Source organism: Camelus bactrianus, chromosome 8, assembly GCF_048773025.1.
Source record: "Camelus bactrianus isolate YW-2024 breed Bactrian camel chromosome 8, ASM4877302v1, whole genome shotgun sequence".
Classification (NCBI taxonomy): Eukaryota; Metazoa; Chordata; class Mammalia; order Artiodactyla; family Camelidae; genus Camelus; species Camelus bactrianus.
Window position 1 is genome coordinate 65349699 of NC_133546.1, and position 15527 is coordinate 65365225.

At 36.7% G+C, this 15527-nt stretch overlaps 1 long non-coding RNA gene across 2 annotated transcripts in view; it reads left to right on the forward strand.

Moving 5' to 3' along the window:
- The window catches only part of LOC141578381 (uncharacterized), a 52974-nt gene that overhangs the window by 21517 nt on the left and 15930 nt on the right, over window positions 1-15527 (forward strand). Inside the window, exons 1-2 of one of the 2 annotated variants that reach the window (XR_012508742.1) lie at window positions 1893-8847; window positions 12847-12916. This is a non-coding gene — a long non-coding RNA (uncharacterized LOC141578381). Of the gene's footprint in view, window positions 1-1892; window positions 8848-12846; window positions 12917-15527 lie in introns of those variants that run through there. The other variant, XR_012508741.1, reaches the window with a different exon arrangement.

The following is a 15527-nucleotide window of genomic DNA, read 5'->3' on the forward strand; positions in this document are numbered from 1 at the left end:
TAATGATGGCCATTCTGACTGATGTGAGGTGATACCTCATTGTAGTTTTGATTTCTTTTTCTTTGATAATTAGCAATATTGAGCATTTTTTCATGTGCCTGTTGGCCATTTGTATGTCTTCATTGGAGAATTGCTTGTTTAGGTTTTCTGCCCATTTTTAGATTGGGTTGCTTGTTTTTTCTTGTTTAATTGTGTGAGCTTTTTATGTATTCTGGAAATTAAGGCCTCATCAGTCTTATCTCTTGCAAATATTTTCTCCCATTCCTTAGGTTGTCCTTTTGTTGCTTATGGTTTCCTTTGCTGTGCAAAAGCTTATAAGTTTGATTAGGTCCCATTCATTTATTTTTGCTTTTATTTCTATTACCTTGGTAGACTGCCCTAGAAGAACATTGCTAAGATTTATGTAAGATAATGTTTTGCCTATGTTTTCTTCTAAGAGGTTTATAGTGTTTTGTCTTATGTTTAAGTCTTTAAGCCATTTTGAATTTGTTTTTGTGTATGATATGAAGGAGTATTCTAACTTCATTGATTTGCATGCAGCTGTCCAGTTTTCCTAACACCATTTGCTGAAGAGATTACGTAGATTAATGGCTGTGGAAAAGCTTTGATGGTGACCTTCCAATACAAATAATAACTAACACTTGTGGAATGTTTAATATGTCAGGCACTGTTCTATCTGTTTTACACACAACAACTCATTCAATCTTTGCGGCAATTCAATGAAGTAGGTGCTATTTTCATCTCCATTTTGTAAATTAACAAACAGACACTGAGAGATTAAATAATTTCTCCAAGGGAAAAAAAAAGCTAGTAATCAGCAGCACCAGGTTCAAACTCAAGCTTGATGTCACTGGTAACCATGATTAGAGAAAAAGAGAGATGCAACAAGAAGAAAGAAGCAGAGAACCTCAAGACCAGCCAGAAATTGTCCTTGGATGTTTGGAGACACTCAAATATGATAAATTTCTCTGCCCCACCTTTGTTTTCACTTGTGCTTACATGTAAGAAGTCTGACCTATGCTTTTATTACTGGCAGTGAAAAGTCTGAGCTAATACACAATTCATAGAAAAAAAGATGAAATGCTTTTATGAGTGCAATTTTTTTTGCTTCTAGTAATCAATTCCAGAATAAACTCTGATATTTGTTATAAAACACTACATATAAACACAGAGTAATTATTGTTTGGTTTGTTATACTGAAATATTTTAACTCAATCTTGGACTTTAAGAAGAGGGGGTAGAATAATTTTAGTCAGCCATTTTCTTCTTGACTTTCTCCCAGAAAATTGTAAAGGGGACATCTAATGGTATATAAATACCAGCATGGAAGCACAATCTAAAGCCTGTGGAATTAAGCCAATTATGTAGGTTTAGTAACTATGGAAATTCTTTGCTAGAAAAAATTATATAGTTGAAATGAAACCTTGTGAAGAATAACTGTACTTGGCATCAAATATTTCTCTTATTGATCTTTCTCCTTAAAAGTAAAAGCTGACTTAACGTTAAAATATTTTCTACTATCTCATTCACTTGGTTCCTTATACTTTTGAAGCAGCACCCAAAGTAGCCTTTCTATTGAAGTAAGCTGAATGGTCATGAATAAATATTCTATTTATCAGTATATTTTGGGAAAAGGGGTGAAGAAAAGATTGACTGAGCCCTGTCAGTAGGCTTAATAAAAAAAGCAGCTTCCTCATATTTCTAGTTCTGGTTTGAAGGACTAAATTCAATACCTTTTTATGACCTATAATAGTGAAAAATAATGTGAAAAGGAATACATATATTTATATATGTATGTGTGTGTGTTAATATATTAGAAATATATAGAAAAAATAGAAATTAACACAGAAATTAACTGAAATTAGCACATTGTAAACTGACTATATTTCAATTAAAAAAAGAAAGTGATTAATTTCAAATAGATTTTGTGCTCCTGATAAAAGCTAGTGAGACTGTGAAAGTCACAAAGAATAATACTTTTCGACTTCAGAATCAAAAGAGATGGGTATCTCCATGGCCAGTCCATCAAACAGTAAACTTTTTAAAGGTGAGACAATGCCTATTCCATTCAATACTGTATCCACACTGCCTAGCAGAGTAGCTGGAACATTATAAATGCTTAATAAGCATTAGTTGTATGAGAAATTCAAGTGTTTACAGTGTCTCTTTCCTTTATTTATATACTATTACAGCAAAAGATCTTCTTCAGAATGATGTGCCTTAAGGGGGCTTTAAATACCTACATCTGAATTTGCATAGACTCTTAGTCCATAAAGCATTCAGGGAACAACATTTTTTTTTTCTTATAAGCCAACATTGGTAAACACTCAGAATATTGGAGATCATACTTTTTAGTAAAGCAGGTCCTAAAATTCTCCAATGTGAGTACAGTCTTGATTCCACTGTTGAATGAGATTGTGAAAAATTTGTTCATTAGCCCCATGTATCATTTAGGCAGAAATAAGCAAGAAAAAGAACTGGATACTTTTATTAACTTTTTACTTTGGAAAAATGTTGTGTTTATAGCAAAATTGTAGAGATAGTACAGAGAGTCCGCATTTGTCCTTCATCCAGCTTCCCCTAATGTTATATTTTACATAGCCGCACTACGTTTGTCAAAACTAGGAGTTTAACATTAGTCCAAAACTATTGATTAAACCGCAGACTTTGTTCAGATCTTGCCATTTTTTTTTTCACTGAAGTCCACTGTTTATCTAGGATTTAATCTCAATTCAGAGTAGTACATTGCATTTAGTCTTTATATCTCCTTGGGCTCGTAAGATATGTGGTAGTTTCTCAATCTTTCCTTGATTTTTTGTGATCTTGGGTTTTGGTGACTAACAATCAGGTGTTTTTGTAGAATTTTCCTCAATATGTTTGATCAGTTTCATGATTAGACTGAAATTATGGGTTTTAGGGTAGAATAACTCAGAGACGAGGTGCCTTTCTCATTGCATTATATCAGGGGATAAGTGATATCAACATGACTTGTCACTAGTGGTGTTAACCTTGGTCATTTAATTAAAGTAATGTCTTCCATGTTTCTCCCCTGTAAAGTTACTATTTTTTCCATTTTTATCTTTGGGAAGCAAATCACTAAGTCCAGGCCACATTCAAGAGGGTAGGAATTAGGCTCCTCTTCCTAGAGGGGAAAGTGTATGCTATTGGGGATTCTTCTGTAAGGATGACTTGTTCTTTCTCTCCCACTGATTTATGTCAGTAGGGACTCGTGGATATTTATTGCATTCTTTAGGTAATAGTAATTCAATACCATGGTTTTTTATATTGTTGCTCAAACTTTTCCAGCTCTGGCCATTGGAAACTCAGGTTGATTCCTGTGTCTTTTGAATCTATGTTTTTTTTTTTTTTTTTGTACATCCTTAATTTTTTGGAGCTGTTAAGATGTTCCAGGAACATGTTGTATTTCCCTACCTTAGCCCTAGGATCAAACATTTTCCAAGAATCCTTGGCTCCTCTCATTGGAGAGTAGTATTTAGAAAACAAGACTTGGGTACCGATGTGCTCCTAGAATGTCACTTCTAGACATCAAGTGAGCAGAACCAAAAACTATAACTATATACGTATATAGAGTAACCCATGGATACACATGTGTATTTATTTTTATATCTATCTATATGTTTGTTTAAGTAAACATAAGATCCTACTGACTTCTCTGACTCTAATTCATTCTAGATTTCCCCCCTTGTGTATTTGTAACTTTTTTTCTGTCTGTAAGAAACCTGGCTCCCCTTAACAGCAATTTATATCCTTATTCAGTGCTAGTACACCTATAAAGTAGTCTTAGAATTACTAATCTGTACCCTGTGTGAAAGAAACTTATCAACCGGAGCACATTGTTTATATATGGTTCTTTTTGTCTTTATCCTTTCAGTATCCAGGCAAAACAACATGTTTCCAAGTTGCTTATGTCAGGGGAACTCTGGATACTTTAAGGAAAAATTAGTTTACAGGATAGAATATGGAATGACTTATAGATTCAGAAAAAGAATTGAAGAAATGTCAAGCTCTCAGTGGCATAAATGAGAGCTGAAGCCAGACTTCCCAGAGTCTGACCAGGCTGCTATGTATATGCAGCCTTTGACGACATCCCTCGTTTCTTCCTCTCCTCAAGAGGCTTACCACTGGAACTTCTTTGCTGAAGCTCCTGTGTTTTTCTTTATCACCCAGGCACCTTCATATCACTTTTGAGTTTCTATGTATATAAACCATTAATGTCTTGGAAAAAGTATTGGATGAGGAATCTTGTCTCTGTGCACTTACAGATTTTTAACTTTGGATAATTTATTTAATTTATTGACCTCAATTTTCTCATTTCTGTAATGGACATAATGATAATAGTCGCTTCACTCTTCTTGTCTTACCTCACTAGGTATCAAATTGGAGATATATATGTGTATATATATATAGAGAGAGAGAGGAGAGAGAGAGACAGGCTAGGAGAAATGTTATAATGTTTTTATTGATATGCATTCAAACTGTTCTAGTTTAGTTTTAATGTTCTATAAGCAGATATTGTTTTTGCAAAACAAGGACAATAACTGATTTATACTAAGCAGATTTCATTTGTATTAATGAAGATCAAGTTTGGATATGTTCAAATTCATAGGCAACAATTGATCCAAGGTATCTGACAAAACTCCAGCAGATTAAGACAGCAACAAAAACACTGATAATTTATGTTCTCTGTAATTAAATATAATCCCTCGAATCTCTTGGAAGCATACAATGGAATAGCATGTGTTTGGATTTCGAGTTCTAGCAGTAAACAGAGGTGAGAGACTAGCCAGGATAAGTTAATCAGAATTATATTTGGCTGGCTACAGTTGTGTGTCCAATATATCAGCTCTTACTGTAGCATCAGTTGACAACTCCAACAGAAAGTGCTGTGTTTGCAAGAATGGAGGAGGGAAAAAAGATTGACGTCAACCTGTCAATTTTCCTACTTTACAAAAACGTAAATATTAGAGCTCTACCAATTGAGGGATACACGACTCTCATATCATGAAACAAATGTAGTAATTTTTCTAAATTCTTTGAAAAAAATCTGGGTAAGTCTGGCCTTACTTTCTCCACAAGGTTTTGGTTTAACCACTGAGAAAGGTGAGGGGTATGAAAAGGAAGGGGAAGAAAATTGTTTAACACCTGCCATGTGGCAGGTACTAGGCTAGGTCCTCTTTGGATTATTAATTCAATAACTCTTCCCACCTACACTGCAGTGTAGGTATGTTAACCCCCATCTGACAGATGCAAAATTGAGACGAAAATTGAAAATGGAAACATATGACCCATAAGTGCTGGAGTTGGTGCCCCAGTATGGTATCTTGTCAATCTTCAAAGACTTTGCTCTATCTACACTGTCACATTGTTGGGAAAATATATTTTGTTAATATTATTTGAGGAACAATGTAAATAAGAAGGAAATCTTCCACCAAAAATATTAAATGATTTATTTTAAAGTCTAAGAGGAATGATCTTTTCCAAGTTTTCTCTGATTTGGATTCTACCAATAAGTATTAAATGCAGCCTCTGGCTCATGCTTTTTCTAACAAATGACATAATTAGAGTCTCTCTCCATAGAAAATCTATGTGTAAAAATACTTTTTCAATTCTTTATTGATCTCATCACAAAGACCAGCATGGTTTGAATTCTGGAAAACAGTCTGCAAATGAGCTTGCCACTTGTGACACACAAAATTAATTTGATGAGGTGTAGGTGTTATGCTTTTATGTCTACCCATTACACACCTGCCTGAAAAGATCACATCACATAAATATACTGATTTTATGTATAACAATGTCTAAAATAAAGTTTATTTATTCAACAAATATTTGTTGAGTGGCTATTATGGCATTATTCTATACACTGCAAACGAACTACATTTCTTGATCTTACAGAACATTTATTCTTTTTTAAGGAAATAGCAACTAAGCAAATATATAATGTAATATCAGACAGTCATAGTGCTTTGAAAGAAATAAAGCAAAATAGGAGGATAGAACGACCTTAGGGTGTTCTTATAAGGCCATTGGTCAGCATCTCCCTCTTTATGAAGTTGATTTGGGGCAAATACCCTAAAAAATGAGGGGGTAAACATGTCCATATCTGGGGGAGAGAATACCAGGCAGAGGGAATAGCAGGTGCAAATGCCCTGAGAGTGGAATGTCTTTGGTATGTTAAAGGCACAGCAAATGTGGCTGGAACAGAATGAGTAGGAAAGAATGTAGCAGATGAATTTGCAAGGGAGCTACCTATTTATAGATGTATGTAGGCTGTAGCAAGAATTCGAGATTGTAACTATGATGGGAAACCAAAGTGTGATGGGGTTTTGAGTAGGAAAGTAACTTAATCTGACTTATATTTTTAAAAATTACACTCTGGCTCCTATGTTGAAAACAGTCAGGAGGGGAACAAGTGTCAAAACCAGCCAGGGAGTTGTTGGAATAGTCAAGAGTTTATAACAACTTCCACCTGCCCCCAGTGAAACACTGATCATGTGGAAACTAGTGTTTGAAATCATCCAAATCCTTTATTAACAGTACTTAATATTTTGAAATCCCTTGATTTTTTTCTTCTTTTTAAATCTCCATAGCTTTTACTCAGAACAAGGAATAATTTGTCAAGTATTAGCTGACAGTGAGGTTTCACAATGAATTTTCAAAGCGCTTGCTAAGTGCTAAGAGGATTGTAGACTTTGTCTATGCATGTTTAAAAGCCTTGTCAATTACATGAAGTTACATGGTAAAGAGAAGACGTAACATTTCTGAGCCCTTGGGAGCATGGCCTTTTCCTATAGGAAGTTGGAGGATCCCTCATGCTCTTTTTTAAAATTGACTAAGAAATGTTTTTTTTTTAAAGAATCAACAGAATGCAGTAATCCAATCACAAAGGGCAGTCAAATGTGCTTACACATGTTCAAGAAATCAATCATCTAAGTTATAAATAATAAGTAGTTTATGTCCTTTTTTAAAAATTTCACATATAAGTGATACCATATGGTTTTTTTCTTTTTCTTTCTGGCTTATTTCACTTAAAATGATGATTCCCCAGGTCCATTCATGTTGCTGCAAATGGCATTATCTTATTCTTTTTATGGCTGAGTAGTATTCCATTGTGTAACTATACCACAACTTCTTCATCCAGTCACCTGTTGATGGATATTTGGGTTGTTTCCATGTCTTGGCTATTGTAAAAAGTGCTGCTGTGAACATTGCAGTGCATATGTCTTTTTAAATTATATTTTTCTCGAGGTGTATACCCAGGAGTGGGATTGCTGGATCATATGGTAAGTCTATTTTTAGTTTTTAAAGGAACCTTCATACTGTCTTCCAAAGTGGCTGCACCAATTTACATTCCCAACAGTGTAGGAGGGCTCCCCACACCCTCTCCAGCATTTATCGTATCCTTCATGCTCTTCTCAGTAAAGTTCAATTTGTATATCCCTTTCAGGGCTGTTCCTGGCAAGTAGTTCTCACTGGGTTCTTACTATCCAGATGTAAAGTGATGTGACTCCTGCTACCCCAGGGGCCTTCACTGGGTCATCAAGTTGACAGCGTAGCTGATGAACTATAGGCACTTGCATATATCCCAGGGAATTCAAGGGACTAATGGCTCTGAAGGCCAACAATTCTTGTTACATCTCTGATGAACAATCTCAAGGTGCATGAAGGCTTGTGTTCTTTAGAGACAACAGAGGGATCCCTGCTCAGAAAGAGGTGGCCTTAAGTGCAGAAGTCACCAGGGAGTGACCCATGAGGACTCTGGATTGGACACTCCTTCTTCTTCAGTGTTGTCATCAAAAAGACTGGTTGGTAGAGAGAGGGAGAGGCGATGAGAAGCAGGCTATTGTTGAAGGACTACCAAGTCCAGATTTGCTCGTTCTGGTCAGAATTCTGACACTGAGCTAGCAGGTCAGTAACAATCAAACATACACACGATAGCTAAGTAGCAACAAATAAATACAAAACACAACTTGTGGCAGGGTGCATCCATGCAGAAGACAGAATTTCAGCATCCACCGCATGCCACAAGGAAATTGAATTGAAGAGAGCCTCAGAAGATCAGTTCAGATTCTACAATTCCCAGGCTAGCTACATCTCTGAGTGTGCTTTAATATTCTTCCTCCTGCATGGCCTCCAGTTGGTGCAGAGGCAGCTTATGAGACCAGCTCCTCCCAGGGACCCACTTCTACAACAGACCAAAAGTCCTCCATTCTTCCCGCTCTGCCTCTCTCAATATAACTAGTGGTCCTCACTCAGCCTAACCTAAGTCTCAGGGGTTAATAAGTCATCCAGTAAGAAATGTCTCATCCCTGACTCTCTTTTTCCTTTTAGCTTCTTCTTCCGTAATCTCCCTAAACCAGAGGGAGGAATTTTCTCTTACTTCTCTTGTCACGTACATGGTAGTTCTGCTCTCTTAACTGAAGGGTCATTGTTACGCCTTAATGGCAGGGAGGAGAGAACTGTCTTTGCTCGCCAATGAGCTGACCTGCTATGCCTGTAATCAGCCTCCCCTGTTTCTTCCAGTCTCCATAGTCCTGTGTCTATAAAACCCATAATAGAAGTAGTGATGATCTTGCCTCCCACTTCAATTTTGTTTGTGGTCTATTTGATCCAATATGTGTGTGAATAGATTCTGGGTGCTACCCCTGGAATAGTGGGTGTGAATAGAATAGGAAAGAGAAAAGCAATAGTGCAGAAAAGAATAAAGATGAACTTGCCTCCATGTGTGTCTTGTTTCAGTATCAAACTACAGCTGGTAGAACTACAGAGCTCAGAAGGTCACCTCAATGTATGCTGGCTGGGTCGATGCCGGAAAGTAAATATTTAGTAAGTGTGTCAATCAATAGTAATCTTTTGTACTGTATTTTTCTTTCATGAGTTGCCATGGCTGGCTAGAGTTCCACTGATTTTATGCCTAAAAAAGAGTAATTGGGATATTTAGGAGTTTTTGTGGGGAGGGGGCAGTAGTGAAATGTAACCTAATCTCACTTTGAAAGATTAAATTTTTAATTGGCTATTCCTTAAAGGCAAATGAAGCTAGTTTGTGGACTCCTAGTTCTAAACTCCTGAAGAGGGGTGGGGTGGGGTAGGGCTTAAGGTCAGGGAGAAATGCAAGAGGAAGAAAAATATTGAATTTGAGGAGGCTCAATAAATTCCACTGTTTTCGCCCACTCAAGTTCTCCACCAGTTGGTAAACAAGGCCAAAAGTTAACTTTATACTGATAAAAGTGACACTGGAAAATGTGACTTAGCTCATGATAGCATTAGGTTCTCACCATCAAACGTGCCCCTAACAACTTGTTCCCTGGATCAGGCAGTGCTGACCAACAGAAGCGTCCCCTGGTGTACAGCTTGGAGACCACACAGCTCTCTACTGGGAGCTTGGCTTCCAAGAGAAAGCACAGAAAATCTCCACATGCTCAGTTTTTTCCTCTAAAGGTACAACTTCCAGATTAAGTTCCTCCCCTTCCTGTGCTGGAATTCCCTTCATGTGAAAAGAAATATTAGAAGCCTGGAAAGTTGTTCCCTACTAGCTGTAAGTTCACTACTGTGAGTGATTCTGCCCTGTTTTGTTGAAATATCTCCCTTAACACCAAAGTTACTTATGGACCTTATCCTACGAATATCACATACTATCAGGAGAGGAAGAAAAGGCCAGCTGGTAATAGGTGAAAAGACAGGGAAAGAAGGTGGATAAGACAAAGACAGATAAAGTGCTAAACTAGGATTCAGATATATTTGTTTTGCTTTTGTGTTCCTAATGTTTAGCGTGACACCTGGCCATTATGAACCCATGATTCTAAAGAAGAAAGTGAATGTTGAAAAGAAAAAAATGAAGAAAAAAATAAATTTTTATGACACCTTGATCATATTTCTTGAAATTTATTCTTCTGGGTAAGCCAGGGCGATATTCTGGCAATACTTGCTTTCTTTGGGGGTATTGCATGAGTAAATCCCATTAAATGTAATCAAAAGGTGAGATTTCTTCATGCCAAAATGATTGAAGTGTGACATGTTCTGATAACCAGCTGTTGGGAACAGACTCAGTTTTCCTAAAAGAGTTGTCCACAAACACCAGGAATGCTTTTCAGCATTCTTCAAGCATTTAAAAATCCACAAAAATACACTTTCCAATATTTTATTTAGAAAGTGAATTGATTTAGATGTCATTAATTATACAAACTCCCATAGTCAGAGCCTGGATCTTTATGAAATTCAATAGAAGAAATCAAAAGACTTTTTGGTTGTTCCTATTTTGTAATAAAAGGGAAGTTAAAAAATGGACTTATGCCATTATCTTGAATACATTTTACAAAGTCTACAGAATATAATGTTAATATTGAACCCATATAGAGAATCAATGAAGCATAACATTCCATACGCTTCAGTTTCTTAATTGGAGGTGGATTACTTTTCAAGCAGTTATGGACCATTTACCACTTAACATGACATTTCCTAGTTTTGGGTTTTTGTAAAAATTAGATTTGTATGGAAATAAATTATTCAACACAAATTGTAAATAAGAAAAAAGTTATAGTAATTATTGAGAAAGCAATAACAGATTCCGTTGAAAATCAAACTAATAATGTCTAGAGGATGAATAGCAGATTGAAACCGGACTCCAGTTTAGGGGATATGTTGAAAATAGAACTGACATATCAAGGTGATTTTATGGCTTATCTCTATGGAGTGATTCACTGCTCCTGATCAGGTGAAATTAAACTCAGGATAAGAGATTCCTCCTCCACAGAAACAAAGAGAACAGACCCAGTGCATCTATTTTCATTAATCAAAATAGATAAAGTTACTCAATACTATTTCTTTAATCTTATTTTTATTGGGAACAAGTTGTACATGAGACAGCCAGATGATGGCTTTACACAATTCCAGAAAACTGCTACTGCTTACAGCCTGGAAATTCCTAGCAAACCTAATACCATCAAGGGATGTGACCATGAACACATAATTGCACAGCTCTCTTTATAAGACTTTGCAATGCATTTCCTAAATTGATATCATTTGGCAATAGCTATAAGTTTATGACAAACCAGAAAGGATTACAATTATGGGTTTGTTCCTAAGAATGCCACACAAAAACTGAAAATTCAGAACCTGACATAAGGCAGTAGAATACTTTCAACCATCACTTTTTCCCATATTTCAAACCAAATACATTGTGTGTCTCGAAACTATATAATAATGGTGTTTTAATGCTTACTCAAAAAGCCACAAAAACCTTTGACCAGATACATAATTCTAAATAGCCCTTATAGACCATGACAGAAATGGAACTGATTTTTTTTTTTTTTATTGGTAATGAATACTTTGTACAGGGTTGGTTAGAAAAGCTGTGTAGCCTGCCTTACTTAAGCAGGTCATCCATCCTGCTTTTTTTCTATCTGCTCCTTTCCACTATCACATTTATCACACATTGTAATTACATATGTATTTGTTTGCATGTATGTTGATTTTCTGTCTTCACCACTAGATTGTAACGTGTATGCTCCATGAGACGAGATAACATGACTATTTATTCATGAGGATATGCTCAACACCCATGCCGGTCACTGTCTTAGGTGCTGAATATTTGTTAAGTACATTAACTATAAGCATTCAATAAGTTTTTGATCAAGATGAACTTAAATGGTATTATATAAATTTGCTTTCTAGATATGACAGAGACAGCTGATTGAATAGATTAATGTGTAATATATATATATATATCTGTCACATGCTTGGAAGAAAAGTTTAAATACTGGGCAAAAGAACCAGCATTCATTCTGTGAACTGAATTATTCAAGACAAAAAAGATAAAATGTTATCAGTAAATGCATTTGGTTCTGCATTAAATGTTAAAAAAAAAAAAGGAAAAAAAAGTATAAAACTTGGAAATTTGGGGTAAACACCAGCATAGAGGTGGTGAGGAAGAGACTTAAGTTTTAGCTGATTCTGAGTTCTATGTGAATATTATTGTGATAATGGCATTAAATAAATAAATGAAGTAATGAAATTTTAGGTTGTATGATAAAAACATAGTGTCCAGAACACATTATATGATAAACTAGCTATCTAGCCACACCTAGGGTATTCTATTTAATTCAGAGAACTGCATTTTAAAATACAAGGGGTAAACTTGTATTTTTCCAAAGGCATTTAGAGTAAGGATCGAAGGAGCTTGAAGATGTCACTGGGAAGGAATGCTTGCTGTGTCCAAGGACGTGGTCATAAGCATTCCTTCATTATTTGAGGGGCTTATCCTGCAGGTCTAGGATAGAAATTGATAACGAGTCCCCGGGGAGCAGATCCAGAACCCTCTGTGAAACTTAGAAAGTGGAAGAATTTGGTTCAACCCAAGGAAGAACATTTTAGCAAAATAATTAAAGTATGAATGGGATTTTTTTTAATATGAGCCTCATGAATCCTGAGATCATCAAAAAGAGGTTAGAAGTCAGAGAAGAAATTCATTTAATCACCGAAGAGACTCTTTTTAGCTATAGCGTTCTAAAGTTGAATAAACAGCTAACATAATGAGTCCTTTAAACCAAAAGTGGTTTCTGTTAAAATTCATGAGCTTTCTCCCTGAACCTCTGTTCATTTTATCTCATTATTTTAGTAATTTTCTCTCACCCACTAGAGCATGTGAGTTTATCTTTTCTTTTACTGGGTTTAGTGAAAGCATGAGCAATAATCTCAATGACTGGTAATTTAAACAAAAGGAGAACTATGACTTTTAATGAAAAGGGTAACATGTTGGCCTAGTGGATGCTGTGGACTCTCTGTGATTGACCAGGACTCCCAGCCTCCAACCTCTGCCTCCCTTTATAGGACTCACGCTGCCATCTGATGCCTGAGTGAAGTGGGCTGATAGAATGAACACCTGGGGATGGAGCAGCATGTGAGTCACCTATGATCTATTTTTCCATTAACTAGGAGGGTGGTGGAGATCATTTATCCTTACTACGCAAGTGAATGGCTTTCACTCACAATGACCCCTGGTCACAGAGCCAGTTAAAAGTGCACCTTCAGTAACTAGCAACAAGGGGTGTGTGTGTGTGTGTGTGTGTGTGTGTCGTGGGGAGGGGGCGGGTAGTGAGTGCTGGTTGAGGCAACTGTGGACTGGACTTCAGGCAGCAGGAGGGTGTGAGATTCGATGCTACTCCTGCAACCTTGGTTAGTTTCATAAAGAGGCATGAAGGGGAAACTAGAGACTTAAGATTATACGTATATATCTTTCAGTGTCTTTCAAAATGTAATTCAGGAAGGAATCACCCAAATAAATTGACTTATTAAAAGTGTCAGATTCCTCAGCACCATCTCCAGCAATGTCAATTCAGTGAGTCAAGGATGGGGCTTAGGAAATCCACGTTTTTATAAACATCCCAGGCAAAGCCCAGGCACATAGTCCACAGACCTCAGGTTGAAAAAAAAAACTATTAGGTTTAGGCAAAAATGACAACCTTGTTCTTTATATTTTTTTAGGTGTATCTCTTGGAACTGAGAGCCAGTCAGTAGGACAAAGGGTTATGGCAGATGTCAACGTGAATGAGTGTGTGTGGGTGTGTATGTGTGTGCACACATGGAATGAGGGTGAGGATGGGGGGGTGTGCCTTTAAGTATTTGAAATGCTCTTTGTGGACTACTATGGGTAAAAGAAATTGTTAGACACTGAAAAATAGTTAGGGGAAAGTAGAAAAAAGGTAGCATCATGTTGAATTTCAAGCCACAATAAAAAATAACTCAGCAGTAAGATACAGTTTGAGTTTGCTTAGGGGTTGAGTATCAAACTTCTATGCAATAACTCACAGCAGATGGATGGCACAATTTGCTTAGGGTTTAAAACATCTATAAGCTGGAATAGCAGACCATTATCCTCGCCATTGCTCTGCCAGCCTTACTTGGACAAGGGGACACATTGCTATTCAAGCCACGTACTGCTCTAATGCTACCAGCGAGCTTAGCAGATAGAGGACAATGATCACGAACTGTTTGACGCAGCTTTTCTGCACAGATTGCGTCTGTAGACCTTGATGAGGTGTTTACTCACCTCCTCTCAACCTTTACTGGAATAGCTACATTTAATAATGCAAGATCACAAAGGTAATTTGCCATTTTTTTTCCACTTGTGTGTAAATGAGAAGGCATGTCACTTGAGGTAATCCGGATACCCAGAATCAAACAAAACAGGCTGAATAAAAGCAGCCTGAAATTCGTCGGGCTTCCTTTGCCTCCGCCTGTTCCCAGAGAGATGTGAGTTTGCAGTGGTTGACCGCAGAGTCACATTTAAAGGAAGGGATTGAAAATGGAAATCATCCCAATGGAAATCAAAGCAACAACTTCTAAACCTGTTCACAGGGTAGCCAATGTGAAGGTATGTTTTGGATCAGACAGCATGCATGACAAATAACTTTTCAAAAGAAAGTATTTCATTAAAACGAAACTCAAAATGAGTTTTGGAAACTCTATGAACGCTTTCTGAAGTGAAATACTGAGAATAAGGAGCAAGTTTATCATTGTCTGATTCATTCATTTCTTCTTTTCCCTTGTTGCGTGGTATTCCTATGGTGTTAATTGCATGGGAGGGGTTCCGTCTGCTTGGAGAACTATGCGTGTGCCCTGCAGTGGGTGTGCTGACAGGGGGACTCCTTGCCAGCTATCGTCACCACTTTTCCACAAGAGCACACACCGCCTGCTCCTTGGGAATAGACCTGCTGAAATCTTTCTAACCATGCGCGGTTTCAGAAATGGTAGCCAGTTTGCAAATTTTTGAATCTTAACTTTCTTTAGCTTTTCTTATACTTTGGCTTCACTCATTCCCTCTCATTCTGTCTATAATGACCCTTCCTTGAGAATATATAAATGCTTTTTTAGCTCCTTTGTTTCTATTACCTATGTTATAGTTTCTTGAATTTTATGAGAAAATAGTTAACTTCTTTTTAAAAGTGCCTCCATTTTGTCCTAAAATAATAATGTTACAAAACATAAAGATATGTCACTGTCACTACTAGAGCTTTGATTGGTTTAATTCAAGAGATAGAAATGAGACCACCAGGGCAATCAAAAGAACCTTAATAGGTGAGGCGGCATTTGAGTTGAGCTTTGAAAAAGGAGGTAATATCCCAAAAGTCACAGATGGACAGACCAAGAATGGCCTGGCAAGGGAAACTCAGGAATAATGAAATACCAAGTGAAGAAAATGAATTGGTTAAGAAAGGCAAGACAAACAAGTGTTTTCATTCACAACTTCCTAGGATTGGACCCATCCAATGGGGAATTAAGCATTATGCAATATTTGTCAGAACATGTATTTAAAGCCAAATTCCTGGAAATCTCAGGATAGTCTTCCATTAAATAGAAGTGACAGGGCATGCTTTCCTTTGGGGTCAATATCCATAAAACAAGGCAATGTAGCAGCACTAATTGATGGGTTGATGGGCTCCAGCATATTATAGTTAGAAAAAATACATATGTAGGCAAGCATGTTGCTTTATTTTTCTTTTAAACTATTA